Source organism: Protopterus annectens, chromosome 3.part1, assembly GCF_019279795.1.
Source record: "Protopterus annectens isolate FY-2018-M chromosome 3.part1, PAN1.0, whole genome shotgun sequence".
Classification (NCBI taxonomy): domain Eukaryota; kingdom Metazoa; phylum Chordata; order Ceratodontiformes; family Protopteridae; genus Protopterus; species Protopterus annectens.
The window spans coordinates 825,808,807-825,836,162 of NC_056732.1; the positions used below are offsets into that span (position 1 = coordinate 825,808,807).

The window sequence follows — 27,356 nt, forward strand, 5'->3', positions numbered from 1 at the left end:
GCCTGGAAAGTGGACGCACTTTCCTTCAATTGAGCAACATTGACAGTCTATGCCTTCCCGCCTCTTCCTCTGCTGCCCAAAGTTCTATTAAAAGCCAGAGCAGAGGCGCCGAAAATTATTCTCGTCGCTCCAGACTGGCCAAGACAACACTGGTATCCACTCCTGAGGAGCCTGACACACTCCCCACCATGGATCCTACCTCTAGTCCCTCTTCTGTTGTCCCAGCACAACTACAAAACCCTTCACAGCCATCTCAAAACTCTAAATCTAGCTGCATGGTGAATTCCTTGATTTCCCAACAGTTTCTCCTCTCCAAGGAGGTGCGGGATGTCATCTTGGAGGCCAGAAGACCTTCTACTAGAAAGGCTTACTCCGCCAAATGGAAACGATTTTGTGCCTGGAATCTAGAAAAGGGACAGAATCCTTGGGTAGTAAATATACCTCAAATTTTACAGTACCTAGCTGAGATGTTAAACAATGGACTTTCCTTCTCCTCCATCAAGATCCACGCTTCAGCCATTTCTGCACAATGCAACACAGATCCTCCATTATTCTCTCACCCTCTCTAAAGGCAGTTCCTCAGAGGTACAAAGAATTTAAAACCCCCAAGGAAACCACCAGTCCCTGCTTGGGACCTCAACTACGTATTGGAAAAGCTGACACTTCCTCCCTTCGAGCCAGCTTCTTCAACAGAGTTACAGTACTTGTCATGGAAAACAGCCTTTCTTCTGGCTATCACCTCAGCACGCAGGGTTTTGGAGCTACAGGCCCTCATGGCCGTGCAACCATTCATCATTTTCCATCAGGACAGAGTTTCCTTACGAACCAATCCTACCTTTATGCCAAAGGTAGTATCCAGTGTAGCTTTGAATCAGACTATCCACTTACCTACCTTTTATCCTAATCCACAAAACAAAGGGGAAAGACTACTACATTCCTTGGACATTCACAGACAACTACGTTACTACTTGGACAGAACAAAGCCATTCAGGAAATCTGAGCAACTCTTTGTGTCCTATGCTGTAGGTGCTCAGGGAAAGGCTATTTCCAAACGGACAATTTCAAAATGGATAGCCAACTGCATACGCTTTTGTTACTCATTTCATGGAAAAAACTGTGCCTGCATGCATCAGATCCCACTCTACCAGAGCCACAGCTACCTCTGCAGCCTTCCTCAGGGGGGGTCCCTACCAAGGACATTTTGGTAGCAGCCACCTGGAGTTCAGTGCACACTTTCTCCAAGAACTATCACCTCCCACTATTCTCAAAATCTAGAGCGGGCTTTGCCACAGCAGTCCTGCAGGGCATCCTAGCCCCTCCTAGTTCCACTTAGTGCCTACCACCCTTACTTAGCTTTGGGATTCTACCCATCTGTTATGACTGCAGCTGTATGCACGATGAACATAGTACAGTTTTGTACCTACCATAAATGTAGATGTTCGAGTGCTCATACAGCTGCAGTCCAGGTTTCCCTCCCTCCAACCCCTCTTAGGACAGGCCTTATGACAAACACTTTTCATATAACCTTTTGGGGGTATTCTTTTATGGTGTATTTGCTTGCAACTACTGTTTTTGATTTATCAACATTGCATCTTTGCCTAACATTATGTTTGCCTTCCTTCTGGGGGCACCTGACAACTGGTGCAAGAAAAACTGAAGAAAATGGCGTCGGCTGCCTCTTTTATACCCCTGACGCATTGACGTCTGGGAAGAAGCGACGACAACTGATGCCGGACCTAGAGTTTGGAATTCGGCCGACCGAGGACCCGCCTGACGGCAGGATAACCCATCTGTTATGACTGCAGCTGTATGAGCACTCGAACATCTACATTTATGGTAGGTACAAAACTGTACTTTCTGCAGGGCCTTATAGCCGCTCCTAATGCTATTTAGTTCATCCTCCCATCCATAACTTTGGGATTCTACCTAAATGTAATGACATGCAGCAGTGAAACACGAAGAACCTAGTACAGTTGGGTACACTTACCATAAATGTAGATGTTAGAGTGTATTCACTGTTGCAGTCTGGGTTACCCACCCGCCATCCCCCTTTTTTCGATACATTTTCTTTCCTTGGTGTATTTGCTTTTAGATGAAGGTAAAGTTTATGTTGCTAAAAGTGCATTTATATATATATATATATATATATATATATATATATATATATATATATATATATATATATATGGGTTCCTATGACTTCATCGAACTGTCAAATCACCGACACTCACCTCTTCGACAGCAAACCATCGACGTCCATATCATCGACAATTCCGGTAAGCGATCTTCCCCCTTACAGGACCCATGGTAGCGCTTTCAAGGTAAATTATACGGAATCACGTAAACCCTAATCGCTGTAACACAGGAACAAGCGCTACCATGGGTCCTGTGATGGGGAAGATCGCTTACCGGAATCGTCGATGATATGGATGTCGATGGTTTGCTGTCGAAGAGGTGAGTGTCGGTGATTTGACAGTTCGATGAAGTCATAGGAACCCATATATATATATATATATATATATATATGTGTGTGTGTGTGTGTGTGTGTGTGTATATACATATATATATATATATATATATATATATATATATATATATATATATATATATATATATATATATATACATACACACACACACACACACATATTTTTGCTCCCCATTTGGGGGGGGGGGTGCACATGACATCTGGGGTAAGAAAAACTTAATAAAATGGCGTCGGCTGCATGTTTTATACCCCTGATGACCTGACATCATGGAAGCAGAGACAGCAACCGACGCAGGACCCAAGACTTTGTTATACAGGCCGACTGAGGGCAACCTGCCAGCAGGATTACTCAAATGTAATGACTGCAACAGTGAATACACTCTAACATCTACATTTATGGTAAGTGTACACAACTGTACTTTTCCTATTCATGCCGTGCAGCTCACGGTTCCTATTCATGCCATGCAGCTCATAAAGTTCAGTATCAACCTTGTTTCTTCAGTTTAATAACATAAGTATATTTAGTTTAAGAACTTGTACGTAATAACTGGTGAGTAACAGGACAAGTTCTTTGTAGGCTTGCACTCAATTCCTGAATATCACTCTGAGCACTGTTTTCTTTCTCCCTTTCAAGAACAGTAAATGTGCACTGTGAGAATGATGATGATCTTCATAGTCAGTGTTGCAGTACTGATTTTTGGGACTTCTGACATGCAGAAGCATGTGACTGGCCCGATTTCCAGAGTTTTTTGCATCATCCGTAGCCAACAGACGTCTGAAGGCGACCTGGATGTTAGGGTATAAGAAGAGAGTCTGGCGCCATCTTCAGTCCTTTTTAGCCATGCAGTCTGATGCATTTCACGTCTGTTCAAAATGCTCACACACTGTTGGTCAGTTTTTTCCCAGAGCGCCTGTTTCTTTAGTCAGTTAAGTATCCCATTGGGGATTTTCCTGTATTAATTTAATGCTTAAAGTCAAAAGTTTGGGAAGCTAATCTCACAAAAAATTTTCACTCTTTTTGTCTGTTTGGCTTAGGGTCTCAGCACGACTTCTCTAATCGTCCTGACAGTGCAAACTCCTGTGCAAAAGCCCTCAATTGTAGGGCAGCGGTATTAGCTACCCATATGGAGTCCTTGTCTTCAGTTTCCCTGGTGGCATCACAGCACTTACCACAGGACCTTTGCAAACACCAGCTTCTGCTAATGTCATTCCGAAGAAATGGAAAAATTAAAAAGACCAGGGACACAGGTTTCAGAGAGAGCTCTGGTTATACTCCCTAAGTTGAATGACCCAGGTAAGGCACCTTTGCAGCCCCCGTTCCAGCGACTCCAAGGGGTTGTGCTAGAGTGTTCAGGCCTAGGAGAGCCCCCCCCCCCATGGTCTCTGTACATACCACTGTTATCACTACACACATGTTCTTTAGGTCAGAGGTCACTCAGCAGGCCTCAACTCCTGACGTTTGTTGAGTCTCTAGGGTGACACCCTGTCTGCCTTGACTACCGAAGCCTTAACCAAAGCTGTGGTCGGTTAACCAACCAAAGCTGTGGTCAGCCACAACCTTTGTTCATCCCTTCTAAATGAACACAAACAGAAGTGAACCATTTCCTTTTTTTTACCCTGAATCTCAAGACTTCCTAAAAATAACAAATGGCTTTCATGAAATTCAGAGAGCCCTCCTACATTACTACTACTGAAGTTTCCCTATCCAAAAGAAGCAGGGAAGTGGCCTTTCCAGAAGATTGATTCTTCAAGGTTGGACGATGAGTTGTCTTACTCTGGTCACCTGCCATCACAAACCTACTAAGGACCTTTCATTCTGAGATGCCCTTCATAGAATGAAGGGGGCTTTCAATTGGGAAAGCAGACCATTCTCACTGGCTCCAGACCCATTACAAGGAACTGCTAAATGTGTCTTCTCTCAGGTAACTGGCTATCCTTTCTGTACACAATACTGGATGATGTCTTTGAAGACATTGTTTTACATCCTGATTCATTACCACCTGCTCCTAGGAAATCCGAAGCTTTAGAAAAATCCAAAGTCCGGCCACTCTAGTCTCCACTGAATCCACAAAAGGCTGTACCCAAGGGACCAAAGTAGGCTTCTCTTACCTAACAATAGGGAAAGTAGACTATTAGATTTGGGGAGAAAAATTTTGTGTATCTGCCCTTGCAGTGAATTGCCATTTCCATATGCTGAAGTACCTTGAATCACTCCAGGACAAAATTCTATCTAAGGTAGACTCCTTAATGTATCTTGGTGAGGAAAATTCAGGAGAAAAGCTTTGCAAGTTCCCAGACACTCCCCGAAGTATGGCCATGATGCCTTAGATGCATTGTGCAGAGCAACAGCCAAAGGTTCTGTCGTCCACAGACATGCATGGCTCAGGATGCAACCACTGTCTGATCAGGTCAGTGCTGAACTATTAGATGTGCCACTGGATTAAGAATTCCTTTTTGGTCCTCAAGTTAACCAGTTTTCGAGAAGCTGGATAAGCAAACCAAATAAAAACTGAAGGAATTTTATCGGTCTCTGACACCAAGGTACAGTAGGAGTTACTCTTCAAAACTTTGGCCTTTCCCCCTAGGCAGGACAAGGGGAGGCCTCCCCATGACAGTAGACCCAGGCAATCCAGGCAATTACAGCCAGAGCAATCGCACAGAAAAGAGAGTTCCAAAGAGACCAGCTGGGATTATATAATGCTCAACCCCACTCTTCCATCCAAACCTCTGGCTGGAAGAATTTCCTTATTCCTAAATTAATGAAAAAACCACCATCAGGGACCAATGAGTCATCAGCATCATAGAAAGGGAGTACTACATCCAGTTCAGAGAAATCTCATGCTTCTTGGGCATTCCAAAACCACCTAAAGAGCAGGAAAGCGTCTTACTACCTTTCTTCTGGAACTACTTCACCAAAGATCCATTCAGCCTGTTCCTCCAATTCACGTGTGCTTCTACTTGAGGATCTTTCTAGTTCCAAGAATGGAGGGCACCTGGAGGCCCATTTTGGACCTCTCAAAACTAAAGTTTTCAATATCCTAAAGTTCAAAATACTTAACCTTGCAAAAATTATTTCACATGATCTTCCAGGACCTAAAAGCTGCTTACACCCATGCCCCCTTAACAGAAAGACACAGAAAATACTTAAGATTTGTAGCAACTGTCTCTGTCTCTCTGTCTCTCTCTCTGTTCCAGATCTGTGCTTTTCCATTTGTCCATTGCTCCCAGAGTTTTCACAAAATGTTCAACTCTTCTGATAGCACATTGCAGAACTCTGGGAGTTCATATTTACTCCTACTTAAATGACTGTCTAATTCAGGGAAATTCTGCAGCAGAGACCCTAGATGCCTTGCGGATCACCATTGAGAAGGTGTGTCTCACCTAAATTCTTTGTCAGTCTTCTGCCTCAAACCAGGATCCTTTTTCTTGAAGCCCTCGTAGATTGTGCCCAGCAGCAAGGGAATTGGTGAGGATTCTGGGTTGCATGGCATTTTGCATTCTCATGATTTCAACTGTAAAGTTGCACATGAGAACTTCAGAGGTTCCTACAAAATACTTGAACAACATTCTCAACCCCTGGATTCCCTACTGCTTTTCATTCCATGCCTGAGGTAGATGCTGCTATGGTAGAAGAACATAATACTGTAGAACTCCGAGGCAAATTTCTCTACTAGAAGCAGACAAGACCATCACAATGGACAGCTCAAACGTAGCTTGAGGGGCCCATTTAGGTTCCTTGAAAGTGCAAGGCATCTGGATACCACGACACAGAAAATTGCATATAAATGAGGAGGTGTTACTGGCAGTCTACTTGGTCATAAGGCTTTTCAGCAGAACTAAAGCCCTGTGGTCTTGCAGATCTGCACAGACAAGACCACAGTAGTGTGAAACATAAGCAAGAGGGTATACTAATCCTACCCTGTGTGCAGCCTCAATAGAAAGATTAGGATGCTGAATTAATAGCTAAGGGTAACTCTCGTAGCATCTTGTATTCTGGATCGTAACAATACACTGGCAAATTCTGTAAGCAGGGGTCTTTTAGACCCCATGAATGGATGTTGGAGAGGGGTGTTCTGGAACTAACCTCTGCAGCAGAGGATCTCCTTACTAGACTTGTTCTCCTCTCACCAAAACAGACCACTACAGAAGCTCTGCTCCAGAACTCAACAGGCAGGGACTTGGAAAATAGGATGTCCTTCAAGGATGCATCTGCAGTCCTTACAAATGGGTTGTCCTGTCGTCAGGCAGCCCTTTGGTCGGCCGGATTCCAAAGTCTGGGTCTGGCCTCGGCTGGTGTCGCACTTCACCCGACGTCATAGCTGCAGTTCTTCGGGTGTAAAGGCATCAGCCGACGCCATTTTCCTCAGTCTTTCTTGCCGCGTGGCGCCCGAAGCAGAAGCTGTTCGCAAGTGCCGGTCGGTCAGATCCAGAGATTACTACTACCGAATACTACTTCGAAGACTTCTAAAAAGTTAAGTACCCCGTTGGGGACTCTTTCTTGCCTCAGCCGATGTCAGAAAAAGTGAATAATTGTTTAACTTGTGGGAAACAAATACCTCATAAAGATTTCCACTCCTACTGCTTACCTTGTTTAGGCCCAGACCACGACGTAGCAGCTTGTTTAGCCTGTGCTTCTTTCAACCGACGAACGCTTAGGCGTCGGTCGGAGTTTGCTGAACAGTTTTTCGGCTCAGATTTTGCGTACATAATGCCATCGGATCCTCCGACTACTCAAATTAAGAAACGCAAAGAAAAGGACCGACACTCGCGGTCTGCGGTTTTGGCCGAAACCACGGTTAAGCAAACTGCGAGTGTCTCGGTTTCGGCCGAAACCGAGCAAACGGTCCAATCTTCAGCCGAATCCTTAACTACTACCGAGGCCCCTTCTACCCTAGTTGAATCGGCCTCTGAAGTTTTACCTACTACTGTGGTTTCACAAGAATTATCGGACACCATCCCTTTGGATGTTTCTACCCCAGCACGTGGTGCTGCTAGGCCTCCTGCAGCCATGTCTATAAAGGCCTTTGCCAGGGCTAAAGCAGCCAAAGCTTCTAAGTCTGTGCCTGTTAAGCCCCCCTCTCACAGGCCCAGTCCCAGTTCCCAAATGCTTACTCTGGCAGAGGATCTCATCTCTTTAATAAGGGGATCCCAATCTCACCCAGACAGGGCCTCTCAACCTCCAGAAAAGAGACCTAGAGCAGAGCCCCCTGAGCCAGTGTCCTCTGACTCTTCTGATGATACAGACCATACAGACCATCCAGAGGCTCCTTTTTCTACTTATGAAGATTCCGATGCTGAAGAATCGATTCCTTCTGCCTCTCCACCAGAGGAATTTTCATTTGGGGAAACTTTACATGCCATGAGAGAGCAATTCCAATGGCAGGGACAAGATTTCTCAGATTCAAGAAAAAGGCTTAGGACCTTTTTACACTTACCACAACATAGGCCTTTAGCTATACCTCCAGTTCTTCCTGTTGTGGATGATGCATTTAATGATGCTTGCTCTGCTCCTGATCCTTTACCTCCAGCCCCTGCTAAGCCCGATAGGTTCTACAGGGTTCCGGACACTCATCACCATTTATACAAGGCCCCTTTTGCTGATCCTGAGACTATCTCCCAGGGGCCTAAGGCAGTAGCTTCGACCTCAGCGAAAACCCCCCTCCCTTCTGACAGGGAATCCAGGTCCTTAGAGAGATGGGGTAAAAAAGTATACACCTCTTCTACTCTCTCAGCTAGAGCTTTGAACTGTCAGTTTCATATGATCCAATACCAAGAGTTTATGCTTGATCAGTTAACTAAGAAACTGTCCTCTGATGATTCTTTAGATAAGAAATGTGTTCTAGAAATGGTGGATAACATTCAGCAGGTTAGTAACCATTCCTTAAAATGTGGCTATGATGCACTGGAGGCTTCATTTAGATCAGCCATGACTGGCACAGTTATAAGAAGGCATGCATGGTTGAAAGAACAGGTCTTGCCGGATCATGTTAAAGCAAAGCTATTAGATGCTCCTATGGATAAGGTCAGTTTATTTGGTTCTCCTGCCCAACAGGTACTGAAGAAAATGGAAGAGAAGGCAAAATCTGTGCAAACAGTGAAAGAATTCTTACAGGTTCAGCCTCCAAGGTTTAGCAGGAACTGGCCTTCCAAAAATTGGTCCTTTCCAGACTCCTCTAAAACTCAGAGAGGAAGGAATAGGCGTGCAAGAGGCAGAAATCAATCCAGAGGAGGTGCCTACAGGGGACGCCAGTGGCAAGGCAACAACCAGCGAGGCACAGACACAACCACTACCACTGCAACAGGACAATCACAGTGACTTGGTTCTGACACCGCCTACCAGGGAACAAATAGCAGCACCCTTAGGCGGAAAGTTAGCCTTATTTTTTAAAAACTGGCACTATATCACAAGAGACAAGTGGATTTTGCAAACTATAGACCAAGGCTACAGGTTTCATTTCCACACTTTACCAGGAAAAAGAGGAATGCCAAGCCTACCACCAAATCAAAAGACAGAAGCTCTAAAACAAATAGCTCAATTAGCAAAGATGAGAGCTGTGGAAAGGGTACCACCTATAGAACAAGGCAAGGGATTTTACTCCAGACTCTTCCTGGTACCAAGAAAAGAGAAAAATTGGAGGCCTATTCTCGACCTGTCCGCTTTAAACACATTCATCATTGTTCCAAAATTCAAAATGCTGACCCTACAGCAACTCCTTCCCATGCTGGGCAAGGAGTACTGGCTGGTAACTCTAGATCTCAAGGAGGCATACCTGCACGTCCCCATACGACCAAATTGCAGAAGATACCTCAGATTTCTTGCAGGATCAGAGCATTATCAATTCTCAGCATTGCCCTTTGGCTTATCTACTGCGCCCAGAGTGTTCACGAAATGCCTGGCATCAGTAATCGCTCACTGCAGGCTTCAGGGAATCCAAATTTATCCATACCTGGACGACTGCCTGATACAAGCGGACAACAAAAACAAGCTGACACAAGACTTACAAAGAGTCATTTGCTTACTACAAGCCCTGGGATATACAGTCAATATAAAAAAGTCAAGACTGATACCTTCCCAAACAATAACCTTCTTGGGTGCAGAATTGGACACAGTACAACAGATGGCATTCCTAACTGCAGAAAAACAATAACAACTTCCTCTTTACTTCTTGGCATTAACAAAGCAGAACAAACTAACAGCAAGGAAAGTACTGCAGGCCTTGGGCTTCATGGCATCCTGCATAATCCTGGTCCCCCATGCCAGACTGCATATGAGAAAGCTACAGTGGTACCTAAAGAATTTATGGTCTCAACACAAGCACAGCTTAGAAACCGAAATACCACTAATCCCATGCCTGAAACAAGAGTTCCTATGGTGGGCTCAGGCATGCCAGTCAAACACAGGTTTGTCCTTCCACAGCATTCAACCGAGCCAAACCATCACAACAGACGCCTCAGACCTCGGTTGGGGGGCCCACATGCTGGACGAGTGCATACAAGGCTTATGGACCCCAGATCAGCTGCACCTGCACATAAACCAAAAAGAAATGCTGGCAGTAAAACTAGCAATCCAGAATTTCAGACCATTCCTCCAAGAAGGCCCGTTGATGATAAGGACAGACAACACCACAGTCATGTGGTACATCAACAAACAGGGAGGCACTCATTCATACCCTCTATGCCGAATGGCTATGGACCTATGGAATATGCCTCTAAGTTAAAACATTCAGTTACAAGCAATTTTTGTACCGGGAAAAGAAAACATCCTAGCAGACATGTTAAGCAGAACTACCTCGGATGCTCACGAATGGATGCTACACCCGGACATCAAGGCCATCACAAAGAAATGGGGACTGCCACAAATAGACCTATTCGCATCCCCACTCAATCACCAGCTCAAGAAATTCTGCACAAGGACATACCACCCACTTGCTTGGAAGGTGGACTCTCTATCCTTCAGTTGGAAAGGCCTGACAGCATATGCATTTCCACCTCTTCCTTTGATGCACAAGGTACTATTGAAAATCAAAGAGGAACGTCCAAGGATAATACTGATAGCTCCTGATTGGCCAAGACAACATTGGTACCCATTACTGAGGAGCATGTCTCGGGGGAAAATGTGGACACTACCCCTGATTCCTTTGATGTTGACTCAGAGCGACTACAACATCCTGCATCCAAACCTGAAAACTCTGCAACTGACTGCCTGGAACATTACATAAGAGCAACTAACCCAGATTTATCCCAAAGGGTTAAAGACATTATCCTTGAGGCCCGCAGACCTTCAACAAGAAGGAACTATGCAGGAAAATGGAAAAGGTTTCTCATTTGGAGTACTGAAAAGGGGAAAGATGTGTCAAAGGTAGACATTGCCAACATCCTGGAGTATTTGGCAGAGCTTTTCCATACAGGCCTGTCCTACTCCTCCATCAAGATACATGCATCAGCTATTTCTGCAGAATACAGCTTCGATCCCCCTGTCTTTTCGCATCCTCTACTCAGGCAGTTTCTGAGAGGAATTAAGAATGTAAAGCCTCCTAGAAAACCACCATTACCAGCATGGGACTTGAACTTTGTGCTATAAAAATTGACACTCCCTCCTTTCGAACCAGCAGCAACAGCAGATCTTCAACACCTATCCTGGAAAACTGCTTTCTTGCTGGCAATTACTTCAGCAAGAAGGGTTTCGGAACTACAGGCTTTAATGGCAGTACAACCCTTCCTAATCTTCCATCAAGATAGAGTGTCCATGAGAACTAATCCTTCATTTATGCCTAAGGTGGTATCCAGAGTGTCTTTAAACCAGGCAATCCACCTACCTACCTTCTTTCCCAATCCACAGAACAGGGGGGAAAGACTACTACATACCTTGGATGTACATAGACAGTTACGCTACTACCTGGACAGAACCAAGGGCAATAGAAAAACTGACCAGCTTCTGGTAGCATATGCAACAGGAAGGGAAGGAAAAGCAATTTCCAAACAGACAATCTCCAAGTGGATAGGAAATTGCATTAGATTCTGTTACTCCTACCATGGAAAGCAAATTCCACAGAACATAAGGCCTCATTCTACAAGGGCTACAGCCACTACCACAGCTTTCTTACGAGGAGTGGCTACCAAGGACATTATAGAGGCTGCTACTTGGACCTCCGTGCATACATTTGCCAAGCATTATAACTTACCTTTATACTCTAGATCCCGAGCAGGGTTTGCCACTGCTGTTTTGCAAGGGATCCTAACTACACCATAAATTCTTCTTCCTCCTCCCCTAGTGTGGCTATGGTGTTCTACCCATTTGTAAGGACTGCAGATGCATCCTTGAAGGACATAGTACAGTTTTGTACCTACCATAAATGTAGATGTCCGAACAGGATAGCATCTGCAGTCAGGATTACCCACCCTCCTTCCCCTCTGTGGTACTCCTAGGGTATTTGCCCACCTAATAGCTAGCTGGGGGGATCTCTTATGGTGTATTTGTTTGTATATATGTATATACATGCTTATTTTTTGTGTTTGCCTTCTACTTTTTGGAAACATTGGCATTTATCCAAAAATTTAGCTATCCAAGAGGGCAACTGGCATCTGGGGCAAGAAACACTGAGGAAAATGGCGTCGGCTGATGCCTTTATACCCGAAGAACTGCAGCTATGACGTCGGGTGAAGTGCGACACCAGCCGAGGCCAGACCCAGACTTTGGAATCCGGCCGACCGAAGGGCTGCCTGACGACAGGACAACCCATTTGTAAGGACTGCAGATGCTATCCTGTTCGGACATCTACATTTATGGTAGGTACAAAACTGTACTTTCTTTCTCTTTCATGTGAACCGATTTGTTCCTGTATGCGTTTCTGCCCTTACCACTGATCCCCAGGGTACTGATAAAAATTGGAGTGGATAGACCCAGCATTAACTCTAGTGGTCCCCCTTCTGGCTCTCTTCTCTTGATGCTCCGTGAGGGGACATTCTGTACCCTACTGCAGGAAGTAGATTATCTCAGCCAAGATGTTGGTTTTCTATCCTCCCTTAACCTGAGTGTGGTTAACAGCGTGGAGGATTGGGTTTTGATGGGAAGGGATGCATCCCATCCCACAGATCTGCTTTCCATTCTAATGGAGGCAAGGAAACCCAATACCAGAAAATTATACCTGATGAAATTGAAAAGATTTTTCTACCAGTTTTCATAGCAAGAACACCAGCCCTTCTCGTGCAGATATGACCTCAGTCTTGGAGTAACTTTCAGATTTATTTATACAGGGACTTTCCTGCTTCAGTGATAAAGTACATGCATCTGCCATATCAGCTTGCCTGCACAGGGCTCTGCCAATCTTCTCACGTGAAGCTTTTTCTAAAAGGAGTAATTCGCTTGAGACCACCCAGAAAAGAACCCTGTTCCTGCTTGGGATCCAAATGATGTGTTGGAGAAACTTTCTTTACCCCCTCTTTGAGCATGCTGTCAGTGCCTGTCTAAGGATGCTCACTTGGAAGAGTGCTTTCCTTACAGCTGCCACATGTGCAAGGAGGGCCTCAGAGCTAAAGAACCTTTAACTCTCTCTTTCAAAGGAATAGGATGAGCCTTAGAACAAACCCCCTAAAGTGGTATCAGAACTTACCCTAAACAAGGCTATCCACCTGCCAGTCTTCTTCCCAAATCCACAGAACAGGGAAGAGAAGGTATTTCATTCCTTGGATGTGCACAAGCAGATCAGGTACTATCTATACAGGAAATCTTCACCTATTAAAGGATGTGGAGAGAAAAGATGAGAAAGAACTGCAAAAAACATAGGATGACTGCTATCATTTACTCAAACACCAGAAGCTTTTTTCCCTGATCGTGCAGCAGGGGGTTTTGCAAGTGAAGACAGATGACACTACACACCTACATTACATAACCAGAGTGAGACTTGCTCATACTTTATCTACATTCTGGCATTTAAGTGTAGGAAATTGAAGGGCAAGTAGGAGCTCCTACAGCCACATATATTCCTTCAGAACAGTATATAATAGCAGACTCAGCAGATACCCACAAATCTGTTAAACAGGGCGACCTTCTTAAACAGATGGGATGTATCAGATGTCGATCTGTTTGCTTTGTATGTGAAAAGGCAACTGAGACAGTATTGTTCAAGGCTAGCAACTTCAAAAGCCTAGAAGACAGATTCTCTCTTGAATTGTACAGGTAAGTTTCTCTATGCTTTCTCTGCAACACCCCTTTCCCCAAGGTACTGACAAAGTAAAGGAGTAAAGACCAACAGTGATCTTTATGGCCCAAAATGGTGAGAGAACCCCAAGTTGTCAGCAAGGGTATCTACTGCCACAAAATGTAGGGTCCTTGCTGTACCTCCACCTGACCACACAGAAACTGCCCGTGTGGATGATTTCCACACTAGTCCCAGGAAAATACAGATTTTCGGAGGATATGATAAATATATGAAGAAAGCTAAGAACCGCAGCAAAACTGCCAGTCCGGGAAACAGGACCCTAAAAAGCCTAGGGTGGCATTTGTCTTGGAATAACTCGGGCCGCCGCAGTTTGGGCTTAGCTTACACGCGTATAAAAGTGCATGCTTCTACTGTTTCAGCCTGGCTTCCCAGGTCCTTTGTCCACCCCCCCTTTCAAATTCCAATTCCTAAGAGGTCTCATCTAATGTAGATTGCCTAGAAGATTTGATTGGTCCACCATGGGACCTCAACTACGTGCTAAAGAAATTGGCCATACCCCCTTTTTAAACTATTAACCTCTTCTCCTGTTCAGATCTTCTTTGGAGGATATTGTTCTTGATGGTTACATAAGCTAGATAAGTTTTCCAAATTTCAAGTTGTGATATGCAAGGAACTGTTTTTGGTGTTTGCATCAGGGCAGAGTAGTATGGTATACTAATCATTTCTTGCCTAAAGCACTTATGGAACTGACTAAACCAGAGCAATCAACTTGCAGTATTTTAAAGCCTCAAAAATCTTGAGGAAGAGAGCTCTGCATTCCCTTAATGTGCACAGAGAGCTGAAATTCTGTCTTCGTAGAACCAAAGAATTGAGCAAAACTGATGCATTTATTAATAAATTCTTTCCAGGTAGTTAGTGCATTGCATTGCCGGTTATTGGAAGAAAGTCCTAGGCCAGATTAAGGTGCATTCAACTAGAGCTATAGCTGCCACTAACCGTCTTCACCCAGGCCATTCCTGAAACAGCTATATCTCTCTCTGCACCCCTTTCCCAGATGTTGTAACTGGGGGTGGTGGTGGATCTGCATATTAAGCTAGGGCAGTATTTGCCTCCGCTGTCCTGCAGGATCATATTTCCGTAGAACTTGTCCACCTCCCTAGTGTTGTACTTCTTTGGGAAGCTTCCCAAGAAGTGAAGACTGGAGCAGTAAGTAGTGCAGTTGTGTTAAGAACTTCTCAAGCATCTGCGTTTATGGTTAGCCTCACTTGAAGTCCAAGCCATCTCCATCCAAAATTGTCCCAGGCTTGCTTTTGTGTTGGGCTTGTGCCCTTCCTTATCTTACCTTGCCAATTTCTACCCTGCAAAAACCTGGCTTGTTGGCTTTCTTCATGGAAAGTTTTGATTAAGGCATCTTGGGGGTGGACTTTGGCTGGCAGTGGCTGTTTTCATCTGGCCTGCTATACTCTGGTGTCTGGGACTTTTGCCCTGGCAAAATCAGGTGGTAGAGATCTGAAGATGGCACCAGCTGACACGCTTTATACTACCAACATCCTCACTTTGAAAGCTGGAGCAGTGGGAGAGAGTAGGGCTCTAAAAGACTGCCAGTTGCAGGCAGGATATCACAATTAAGTGAAGACTTCAACACCAAAACTACTCAAGCATCTTTTATGGTAAATACTTAACACAACTGTACACTCTCAGCTGACTTTCTTTAATCACTGTTGATCAAAATTACGTTTAAAGAATCTTAAGTCTCACTCCATGTAAATACTGTTACGCATGTGATAATTATATATGTATGTACATAAAGAGATGTATACATATAGATGTATGTTTGTTGTTCTTCTTTCGGCTTTTCCCAGCTAGGGGTCGCCACAGCAGAACTCCGGTCCGCTAATGATTGGCAGTAGATTTTTATGGTGCCGAGGTGCCAGCCCGACACCCAACCTTCAATGAAGGCACACCCATTCATGCATGTCTTTCGAATGCCACTCTATCGCGGGGAGGACATGCAGACTCAACACAGAAGGCACTCCAGCCGAGAATCGAACGGGAGAACCTCTTGCTGTGAGGCAACAACGCTGCCATTGCACCACTGCAGCTTGTACATATAGATATATACATAGAGAAATATAATATAGATATGTGTATGATAGGTTATATATAGATGTAGTTATTATACACGCGTGCACATACACACATGTAAAACACAAAACTTACCTGGCTTTCATTTTTCACTGTGCATATTTGTTTTTAATACACTTGTTTTGGTTGCTCTTTAGTGTCAGTGGACAGTAGTATAGTAATCGAGCTCGTCTTTCCATTGCATATATTCTGTATGTATAATCATTTCTGGCATCTTTTTTGTATCTGAATAATGTTGTATCTTATTGTCTTGAGTTTGTAAATTATTTCTGTGGGCTGTGCCTGAAGTGGGTCTACTTGTGTTCAGTCCTCCAACCCATCCAGTAGACTGACTAGCTGACTAAATGCTTTGTAGTAAATATACTATTTGTTGGAATTTTCTTTATTCTGGAATTTTGTCTGGAACTCTGGATTAATAAGAAGCAGTCTTGTTTAGAAACAGTACTGAAGCAAAAAAAAAGCCCATTTTATCTTGCAGAAGTGTCAGTTAAGGAGAGGAAGGGTGTGTTTGGTATTATTGAGGGGTGCTTAGATTCATTAGATTTTCTGTTTCTGTGTCCAAGAGGGTGGAATGCAACCGCTGGTACTTGGTGAGGTGAAGCAAATTGCATACTTTGCTGTGAAATGTTTAAGTTGGCTCATACTACTTTTTTTTTCTGATTACAGGAATTCGAGTAGCTACTTGGTGAAAGCAAAAAATGTTTTGTGGATTACACATAAAATGCTTCAAATTCAAATATTTTCAAGTATTGGCTATTTTTCTTAATCAAGTGCGAGTTAGAGATGTTGCAGTCTCCTGACGTAAAGGTAAGATTGTCATTTTCTTTTCTGTTTTGATTATAAATTGCAGAGCAAGAAGTACATGTACAGTGCAGGTGTCACTTTTGATGAGAACAGTTTTACTTCAGGACCTTCTCTATAAGCTGTGGACCAAAAACAATTTAAAACTGGAAACTGTCTCCAGTGAAATGCATTTTCTCCTTCCCCAAGTCATTCTTCACCAACATTCATATAGAAGTTGTATTAAACCCAGTGCAGGAGGGAATTGGAAAACTATTGTAAAAACTGATGGACTTGAGGTATTATCACAGAATAATTTGTTGGACAGTAAAAGGAACTGCTGCAGTCTTTGTCATGTACAATTCCTTAAGAAGTAAAACATCAGTCAGATAGTTCAAATTTAAATACTGACAACAGTTAAGCATAGTGAAGTGCAGGCGGCTTTAACTCATGACATCATTGTAAGTGGGTAGATAGTGTATAGTGTAGCGTTAGATGTAGGAATTTGTATGCGTGTGTGGTTGCTGTTTGTTTGATGCGCCTGTGTGTGTGTGTGTGTGTGTGTGTGTGTGTGTGTGTGTTTCGAGCAGCAAATTTTTTCCATGGGAAAAAATTTGCTGTTCTGAATGTTCGATATTTTCATGTTTAGATGTTTTGGGGCCGATGAAATAGCGTTCGCTATTTTCATCTTTGGATAATGTGATATAAACGTGTTTTTTTTTAGTTAAGTGATATTATCTTCTAAACTTTCCAAGTTTTAATATTTTCTAATTTGCCTTACTTTTTATATAGCTACTATCCTTTACCTTTTCTATTGTACAGTGCATACTATAAAATACAGTTAGTATTTTTCTTTCCTCTCTACACTTAGTGTAGCCATTGCTACCATTGGTGGTAGGTTTTCTTTCTTGCTGTCCTAATATTTAAAAAAAAAATCTGTCTTTATTTTGCTTCTTTTATAGTGGTAGTTATGGCGGAGAAAGTTCCGGTAGATTTAAAAAGTGCATTAAGTGTGGACACAAGCTTCCTATGTCTGATGCCCACACCATGTGTGTTTACTGTCTTGGGCCTTTACATCTTCAAGAAGATTGTCCCATCTGCCATGGGTTCAACCCTAGGGAGCTTGTAGAAAAAAAAACAGATTATTTTGAGAGACTTTGTACTTTCTGACTTTGGAGAGGCTATATCTGGTGATCAGTCTCCCAAAGTAAAAGTAAGGAATCGAAAACTTCATCTCCGAAATCATCTGTCATCCACCCAGGTTTTGGAACTGTCCAAGAAAAGATCCAAGTTGGATCCGACCTCGCCCTCTGAACAGAAAAAAGAAATTGATGGAATTGACTACTTTGGATTTGAACAAAGATTATACAGATCCGACTAGATCAAGCCCTGTTTCTCTTCTCAGGACTAGATATTTGCCATACGTCGATTCAGTGCCTTCAAGGGAGCCCTCACCTTTTTTTTGGAGAATTACCAATCTAGATCCCCCTCTCTACTTTCAACTTATTCTTCCAAAAGTTTGACTGAGGAAGATGTGGAGAGAGTGGTGTGGAAGATCCTATTGGCGCAGAGTCAAATGGGTGTCTTATCGGCTCCTACCCCCCTGGGTTAGGAGGTTTGTCCTTCGACTGTACCCCCACTCTAGTTCCTCCTCTGATTCCTTTGACTGAGTCCTTGGATCCAAGCCTTTCAGCTTTGTATAATCCTCGGATCTGAAGTTTACTCTGAGTGCACCGGTTCTGTTTGATCCGGAGAGCCCTCTGAGTTGTAGCTTCTCTGTCGGATCTGAGGTGTTAGTCGACTCCAAAGTTGTCAGAGCCATCCCTGTGCCTTGGACCCTTGACACTGGATAGCTCGGCTCTGGCTTCCACCTCTGGGAGATTGCTTTTGCAGTGGGAGAGGGTGACTGTCCAAAAGCTTGTTTTTTTGAGCTGAGGTCTTCTCTTTTTCTTGAGTGATCTGTCTTCAAGCTATGAAGAGGATGTTTTCTGCCTCAGCAGAACAGATGAATCCAACCCCCTCAGAATTTCAACCTTCTACCTTGATGTGTCTGCGCTTGGAGCCTCATCACTCTTTACCACAGGGACTGCCAGTCCGAGAACCCTCTGCTTCCCAGCAGGGTATTTGTTTGTTCCGATACCTGCCTAGAGCATCCCACTGAGGATGTCCATAGGAAGAAGTTCAAGAGGAAGCACTTGGACTGTCCTCGAGTCTGTCTTGGATGATATGGTCTTTGAAGATGAATGGTCCTTGAAGAAGTCTCATTTAGAGAGAGCCAAATAAGTGGTTTGATGCCTAGCAACCCTTCATCTGAGGAGTCTGTATTCCTGGAAGCTTTCAGTACGGGCCCATATACCTCTCTGTTTACTCTGCTTGCTGACAAGCTTATTGAGTTAATCTCTCTGCGGGCGTGGAAGGAACCCAACACAGTTGAACCCATACCCAGGAGACCAGATAAGATTATGGCACCATCTGCAGATAAGGAGTTTTGGGGTAAAGGGATGTCTGTTAATGCCATGGTCATAGCGGCAGCCACCACTTGCTGAAGAGAGTTCCACTGTTCATTCCCCTAATAGGGAGTCTAGGGAAATGGACGGGTTTGGGAAGCATGTCTGTGCTTCATTGGCTTTCGCCTTAAGGTTGCTGAATTATTTGGCAAATTTTACAAGGTTTCAGAGGGATTTGATAAAGGAACCATCAGATATCCTCTCTTGATCCGTTTCTGCAGAGGTCCAATCATCTGTGACTTCACAGTTGGCTACCCTGCAGTCTATCTCAAATTCATTTGTGAGGCTCATTTCGAACGTAGCTGAAGGGACTCCAAGGGCAGTCAGGCATTTCCATCGGGAGACATGCCTGGATGTGTTTGATTTTTGCAGAGCCCTTAGTCTTCGTTTGTCAATGCTCCTATGATGAAGGGAGATACTGCCAGCACAGCTACCTGGAATTTTGTAAATGTATGTCTGTTATGAATATCAACGTGATTTGTATAAGATGCTTGTGTTCTAAATGTATTAGAACTGTATGTCATGTATATACTGCTGGTACAGAAGTATGTGTTGAAAAGGTTTTTGTAAAGTGCTTGAAATGTATCCACAGTGTGCCCTATTGAAAGATAATAGAAATGTACATGAACTATTGTAACTGTTTAAATGTAGATATTTTAATAGTGGAAACTGGAATGCAGGAGGTTAACTTCAGAAAAATAGCTGAAGTTAAATGACTTTATGGCAGCTAGAGATCTGTACTAGGGAGTCTTCTGTATCATCTTTAAAGTGAAATAATTGCTAAATCTGAAGTAGTTAACTTAATTTGATCAGCAACCTGTGGGTCACAGATCCGGGCTGGCAGCATACCAAGCAAAAAGATCTAAGCTCCAAGCTCCCCCCTACCCATACTGCACTGCAACCTCCTTCTAATCCCCAGATCTTGTTTGCCGCGGCTTCGCCAACACGGGATTCTTGAGCTCCAGGCAAGTGTGAGGGTTTCTTCTCTAAAACTTGGTCTGTGTGCCCTTTTTTGATAATTTTGAGGTCATTATTAGTTACCTACAATACTTATTGTTTTTTTCCTTGTTTGAAAGTTGAAAACTTTGTTAGTGTAGGCCTCCCTTCCCGCCTGTCGTGTGTATTCTGTAGGATGTCAGAAAGTGACTTTTTCTAAGTGCACAGAGTGTGGCCACAAGCTGTCTCCAGCTGATGGTCACACTCTGTGTAGTTTGCTTGGGGGTGGCCCATTTGTCTTCCGGCTGCAAGATTTGTGCGGCCTTCAACCCCCGAACCTTGCGGGATTGCAGGAATAAGTTGATTTTGGCAGGTCTTCTACCCGCAGAATCAACTTCTGCCTCTTCTTCTTCTGCTTCCTTACCAGCCACGGCTGTGGCTGTTCATCCTTCTGACCCTTCTCCCCTGTCCGGGACTCACCCTACCACAGGGAGAGAGAGAGGCCAAGAAGGTCAAAGAAAAGCACAGGGATACAGAGCGACATGTGGTTAAGGATAAAGATAGAGAGAGGGGTCGCAAGCGACAGGCCAAGTTGGATCCAACGGCCCCTCCCGCTAAAGTAATCTTGTCTCCAGTAAAAGTTACTAGGCCATCCTCTCCTCTGCTCGGTTCACCACATTTTTCTCTGGAGCCAGAGGAGGATGCTATAGATCACCCTCGAGGTCATCTTTGCGTTGGCTCTCCCGGCCGGCGTCGGTGGCGTCCTCCAGATCGACATGAAGCATCTCTGATGCAGACATGGATCGGATGATGCGAAGGTTTCTACAAACTCAAATGCAGATGGGGGTATTGCTGGCTCTCCCCCTCCCGTTGCGGGGAGTGTGGCTCAGTTTTTTGCCCCGATAGCTCCTTCTCTGATACACCATTGGATATTGGAGTCTATGGATCCCAGGAGCCCCCGGAGTCAGGGGGTCGGCGCCGATGGTGCCTTCGGCCTCGACGCCGGCCATGCCCTCGAGTCTGTCGGATCCGAGCTCTCTGAGCTGAGAGTTGGGCGTCGGATCTGAGGGGATGAGTGTGTCATCGGCTCCATTGTGGTCTGGGTATACTGCCCCTTCGGGTCAGACCGTTCCAGCTTCGGCTCGATCCCCTCATCAGATGAGAGGGTCTCGGCTACCAGTTTCAGGGAGGATGGGTCTCTCTGCATTCAACGTCATGGAGAGGGTTCTCTCTGGAGGATAGAGACCCCTCACTCTGTCCTCTGGGTCCATCCCTGCTCACTCGCAGTTGGGTTTGTCTTCCGTTAGCCAGTTCCCCCAGGGACAGCCTGTGTCTAATGCGCCCCAGACAGTTCCCTTGGAGGAACATGAAACAATTTGTGAGCCCTCCCCGGAGAGTTCACCCAAGGAGGTCCCTCACAAACGCCAGTGTAAGAGGATGCACTTGGACCCCCCCCCCCCCAGAGTCCCTCACTGAGGATGCCGACTTGGAGGAAGGGGAAGGTTCACCCAAATCACCCCCTGAAGACTTCTCTTTTGGAGACATTATGGAAATCCTTCGCCAGAGGGGGGTGGTCTGCCCAGAAACCTTCCTCTGACGAGTCGGTATTTCTGTAGGCGTTCGACACAGGCCCATCTATCTCTTGGGTGTCCCCCCTGGCCGACCCTCTGGTGGACCTTATCACCACCAGAGCTTGGAGGGAACCGGACACTGTGGAGCCTATACCCAAAAGACTTGACAAAATACTGAGTCCACCGGCAGATAGTTTCTTGGAACAAAGGTTCCCCAGTTGATGCCATGGTGGTGGTGGCGGCGGCCACAAAAAAGGAACTCGCCCAAGAAAGTTCCTTGGTCCACCCCCCAGACAAAGGAGTACAGGGCTATGGACCATCTTAGAAAGTGGACTTTTGCTTCAGCCACCTTTACTATAAGAGCGCTGAATTACCTGGCCCACGTAATTTGATTGCAGCTGGACCTCTTGAAAGAGTACGCTGAGTCTCCCCTGGAGTCCATGTCGGCCGAGGATAAACGGACCTTCTCAGCTCGTAATGCCACTCTCAAATCTGTGTCCAATACGTCCATACATTTACTCTCTCATGCCACCGAGGGAGCCGCTAGGGCTAGTGGGTCCGGCATCGCCTTAAGGTGTCACGCCTGGCTCAGTCTTTGCGACTTCTCAGAACCCTTCAAGGCGTCCTTTGCTAACGCAGCCTTTGACGGTTCCACCCTGGAAGACGCGGTCAGCCATCTGGATCAGTTTCTCTAACCCTCAAAGGTCCTTCTACAGGAACCAGCGAGGGCAAAAGAAGCTGTGGATGTTCATCGTGTTTCACTGTTACAGTCATCACTGTAGGGTTCTTCCTGCCAGCAGACAGCCCTCGGTCGGCCAGAATCCCAAAGTCTGGGTCCAGCGTCTGCTGTGTACTCATCCTCCCTGACGTCAGAGTGCCAGGGGTACAAAGCTCCCAGCCGACGCCATGTTCTCCAGTCTTTCTTACCACGCAGTGGAAGCAGTTCGCAAGTGCCGGTCGGCTGACTCCTGTTATTTTTGGTGCTTCATACAGAAGACATTCTTCTTTTCAAAGCTAAGTACCCCGTTGGGGAAACTTTTTTCTTGCTCCAGACCGATGTCAGAAAAAGTTAATTGTATTTCATGTGGGAAGCAAATACCTCTCAAGGATTTTCACTCTTACAGTATTCCTTGTCTAGGCCCTGACCACGACGTAGCTAGTTGTCGGTTTTGTGTTATATTTAATCAACGTACTATTAAACGGGGATACGATTTTGCCTTTCATTACGTTGGGAGGCGATTTAATTACAACATGTCGTCGGACACTCTTCCGACTACCGGAGTTCATAAAAGGCGCAAAGATGAGGATAGGCCTCCGAGGTCCAAATCAGACCGTTTACAATCAGAGCCAGCTGCTGGTTTGGCTGTCGTCAGTGAGGTGCTTTCGCAGCCCCTGTCATCGGCCATTACAGAACTGCTTGCCGAAACGGACTCCCACGAGGAGCCAACTAGGCCTTCGAATACTCCAGGTGCAGGACCTTCGGATAATGCTCCCTCGGATGGGTCCAGAGCCGCTGTGCAGGTACCGGCTTCCAAGGGGGTTTTCAGGCCTACGCAGCTTCAGGCAAAGACAAAGGCAAAGACTCCTTCTAAAACAAAGACTCAAGCCCAGTCCTCCTCTGATCCGGGACTTAAATCTCAAAAACAAATGCTTAAAATGGCAGAGGACTTGCTAACTATGATTAGGGGTTCACATCCCCCTCCTGACAAAAGGCCAAGACAAGAATTGGATTATGAATCCTGTGATCAGGCATCTATCTCTTCAGTGTCTTCCTCTGAACAAAGATTATACTTTCCCTCCTTATGAGGATTCTGATGCTGAGGAATCCATTCCTTCAGCTTCTCCTCCTGAAGATTATTCTTTTGGGGAAACTTTACATGACATGAGGGAATATTTTCACTGGGAAGGACAGGAGTACTCTGAATCTAAGAGAAGGCTTAGGGATTTCCTTCTTCCCCAACACAGACCCCTGGCTATTCCTCCTATTTTGGATATTGTGGATGATGTGTTTTCTGAGTCTAATTTAACTCCTGACTCCTTTCCTCCGGCCCTTGCTAAGCTTGATAGATATTAGAGTCCCTGACTCCCACCAGTTTCTTTATAAAAATCCTACTCCTGATCCAGAAACCATTTCTCAGGGTCCTAAGGGTGTTAAAGCCGCCACTGCTAAGAACCCTATTCCGTTAGATAAGGATTCTAGAGCTTTGGAGAGATGGGGCAAAAAAAGTGTACACGTCTGCTACTTTATCTATTAGGGCTTTAAATTGTTTATTTCATATGTTGAAATATCAGCAATACCCTTTGTCTGTTATGAAACAAAAACTGGGTACCATTTCTGCATGTGCAGACAATAAGGAATTACATGATTTGATGCATGCTACTGAGCAGGTGGGAAAACATACCTTACACTGTGGTTTTGATGCTTTTGAGGCCTCTTGCAGGGTGGCTGCCACTGGCATGGTCATTAGAAGGCATGCCTGGTTAAAGGAACAAAATTTGCCTGATCAAGTGAAAGCAAAGTTACTGGATGCTCTTGTTCAACATAACGTTTTGTTTGGGTCTAAGACTGAAGCGGTTATAAAGAAAATGGAGGATAAGGCAAAATCCATGCAAACGGTTAAGGATTTCTTACAAGTTCAGCCTCCTAGATTTAGCAGAAATTGGCCAGCTAAAAATTGGTCCTTTCCCAGCTCGGACAGGCCTCAGAGGGGTAGATATAGGCGCCCCAGAGGGAGGGCCCAAGCACAGACCTCTTATAGACCTAGACAGTGGAGTGCTACCACCCCCAGGGATGGAGAAGATAGGTCTCAACCTTACAGGAAACCGGCTCAATGACTCCCCCTGCATGGCTCCAGGAACCTCTCCTGGAAGCTCCTCTGGGAGGAAAACTTTCTCTTTTTCACCGAAATTGGACTTGCATAACCCAAGACAAGTGGGTTCTGGATGTAGTTTTATTCCACTTTCACACCTTACCAAAACCAAACGGATGGCCAGACCTACCAAAAACTCAATGGGCAGAGGCATTAAAACAGGTGAGGTCCCTCATGGCTATGAGGGCCATAGAACTGGTTCCAAATTCAGAGATGGGACAAGGCTTTTATTCAAGACTCTTTCTAGTTCCCAGAAAGCAAAATACTTGGAGACCCATCCTGGATCTGTCAGTCTTAAAGAGATACCAAAGTTCAAGATGCTTACTCTGCAGCAGCTCCTGCCAATGTTGAGCAAAAATGCATGGATGGTGACATTGGATTTAAAGGAGGCTTACCTACACATTCCTATCGGACAGGAGTGCAGAAGATACCTCAGGTTCAAGGCAGGCTTGAAACATTACCAATTCTCTGCGCTGCCCTTTGGCTTGTCTACTGCGCCCAGGGTCTTTACCAAGTGCCTGGCACCAGTAGTAGCTTACTGCAGACTCAAGGGAATTTAAATTTACCCTTATCTGGACGACTGCCTTATTCAAGCAGACAGCAAGGACATTTTACTCCAGCACCTGGAATTTGTCCAGAATCTACTCGAGTACCTGGGATTCACTGTGAACGTAAAAAAGTCAAATTTGACACCCACTCAACAGATAACTTTCCTGGGTGCTCTTTTAAACGCAACAACCCAGATGGCATTCCTGACATCAGAAAAACAACTACAGCTGGCTTCAACTTTCAAAAGCTTGGCGTTAATGTCTCAACTAACTGCAAGAAAATTCCTGCAGGCTTTGGGATACATGGCTTCCTGCATCCTACTCGTACCATATGCAAGACTGCATATGAGGAAGATACAATGGTACCAAAAAGCGTATGGTCCCAGCATTGTCACAGTCTGGAAACAGTGATTGCTGTCTTGCCTTGCCTGCAAAAGGAATTCCATTGGTGGGCCATGGCATGTCTTCAAAACAAAGGGAAAGCCTTCAGTCTACTTCCAGCCTACCAAGTGATAACCACGGACGCCTCGGATTATGCATGGGGAGCCCACTTGCAGGGGAAAGGCCTGCAAGGTTTTTGGACAGAGGATCAGAAGCATCTACATATCAATTTAAAAGAGATGTTAACTGTGCAGAATGCCCTCTTGGCTTTCAGGGATCTTTTACAGCCAGGGCAGCTACTGATACGGACAGACAACACCACAGTTATGTGGTACATAAACAAGCAAGGGGGTTCACACTCCTACCCCCTTTGCAGACTAGCCATGACTCTATGGGACACAGTACTAGCTTGCAAAGTGGACCTACAAGCTCAATTCCTGCCAGGGAAACAAAACACTCTGGCAGACAGCCTGAGCAGGAACCTGTCAGACCCACACGAGTGGATGCTAGACACCCAAATATTCAAGATGATTACAGAAGCCTGGGGCTGCCCGGACATAGATCTGTTTGCATCTCCCCACAACTACCAGTTACAGACTTTTTGCACAAGGGCATATCACAAGCTAGCATGGAAAGTGGATGCTCTCTCATTCAGTTGTAGGAACCTCTCGGGGTATGCCTTTCCACCACTACCTCTTCTACCAAGGGTGTTATTAAAAATAAAACAGGACAAACCAAAGCTGATCTTACTAGCCCCGAATTGGCCTCGACAATTTTGGTACTCAACACTGATAAATCTATCCCAGGAACCTCCTTGGATTCTACCTCAGATTCCAAATCTTTTGTCTCAACATCAGGGCCAGGTCCTGCACTCTCATATCAAAACTCTCAGCCTGGCAGCCTGGCATATTCAGGGTCTATGATTAATCCTACCCTTTCCAAACAGGTCATGGATGTTATCTTAGAAGCCAGAAGGCCTAGCACTAGGAAATCTTATCTTATGAAGGTAAATGGAAGAGATTTTGCACCTGGATGCATGCTCAGGAATCAGATCCTCACATTCCAAATATTCCATTGATTCTACATTACCTAACAGATGGGTTTATCTTTTTCCTCCATAAAGATACATGCCTCAGCTATCTCTGCACATTATAATACAGATCCTCCAATTTTTTCACATCCACTTCTGAAACAATATCTCAGAGGAGCAAAGAATTTAAGGCCCCGTAGGACACCACCCATTCCTGCCTGGGACCTCAATTATGTCCTGGAAAAACTTACTCTGCCTCCTTTTGAGCCTGCTGCCACATCTGATATAAAGTATTTATCATGGAAGACTGTTATCCTACTGGCTTTAACTTCAGCCAGGAGAGTCTCGGAGTTACAAGCGCTCATGGCTGTGGAACCTTACATTATTTTTCATCAAGACAGGGTTTCTTTGAGGACTAACCCTACTTTCATGCCTAAAGTGGTTTCTAAAGTGGCTTTAAACCAAACTATTCACCTGCCAGCTTTTTTCCCTAATCCACAAAATGAGGGGGAGATGATCTTGCATTCTTTGGACGTGGACAGGCAGCTTCGCTTTTACCTGGACAGAACCAAGGATATTAGGAAAACAGAACAACTGTTTGTTTTTTGTGCAGCAAATTCCCAAGGCAAAGCTATTTCAAAACAGACCATTTCTAAATGGATTGTTCATGGAATCAGATTTTGTTACTCTCATCATGGAAAGCAAATCCCAGGAAAAATTAGGACTCTCTACCAGAGCTGCTGCTACTTCAGCTGCCTTTCTCAGGGGAGTACCTACCAAATATATTTTGGAAGCTGCAACTTGGAGTTCAGTGCATACTTTCTCTAAGCACTATAATCTCCCACTTTATTCTAAGTCTAGGGCAGGCTTTGCTTCTGCAGTCTTGCAAGGCCTTCTAGCCGCCCCTTCTACTCAATAACCACCACCCATTATCTCAGCTT

The 27,356-nt window shown here is 44.8% G+C and overlaps 1 protein-coding gene across 4 annotated transcripts in view; it reads left to right on the forward strand.

Annotated features, from left to right (window-relative positions):
• Positions 1 to 27,356, forward strand: part of ZNF516 (zinc finger protein 516) — a 1,134,205-nt gene that overhangs the window by 374,937 nt on the left and 731,912 nt on the right. For all 4 annotated transcript variants that reach the window (XM_044067104.1, XM_044067106.1, XM_044067108.1 and 1 more), the window contains exon 2: positions 16,459 to 16,599. The gene's annotated coding sequence lies outside the window, so the exon portion shown is untranslated. The remainder of the gene's footprint in view (positions 1 to 16,458; positions 16,600 to 27,356) is intronic.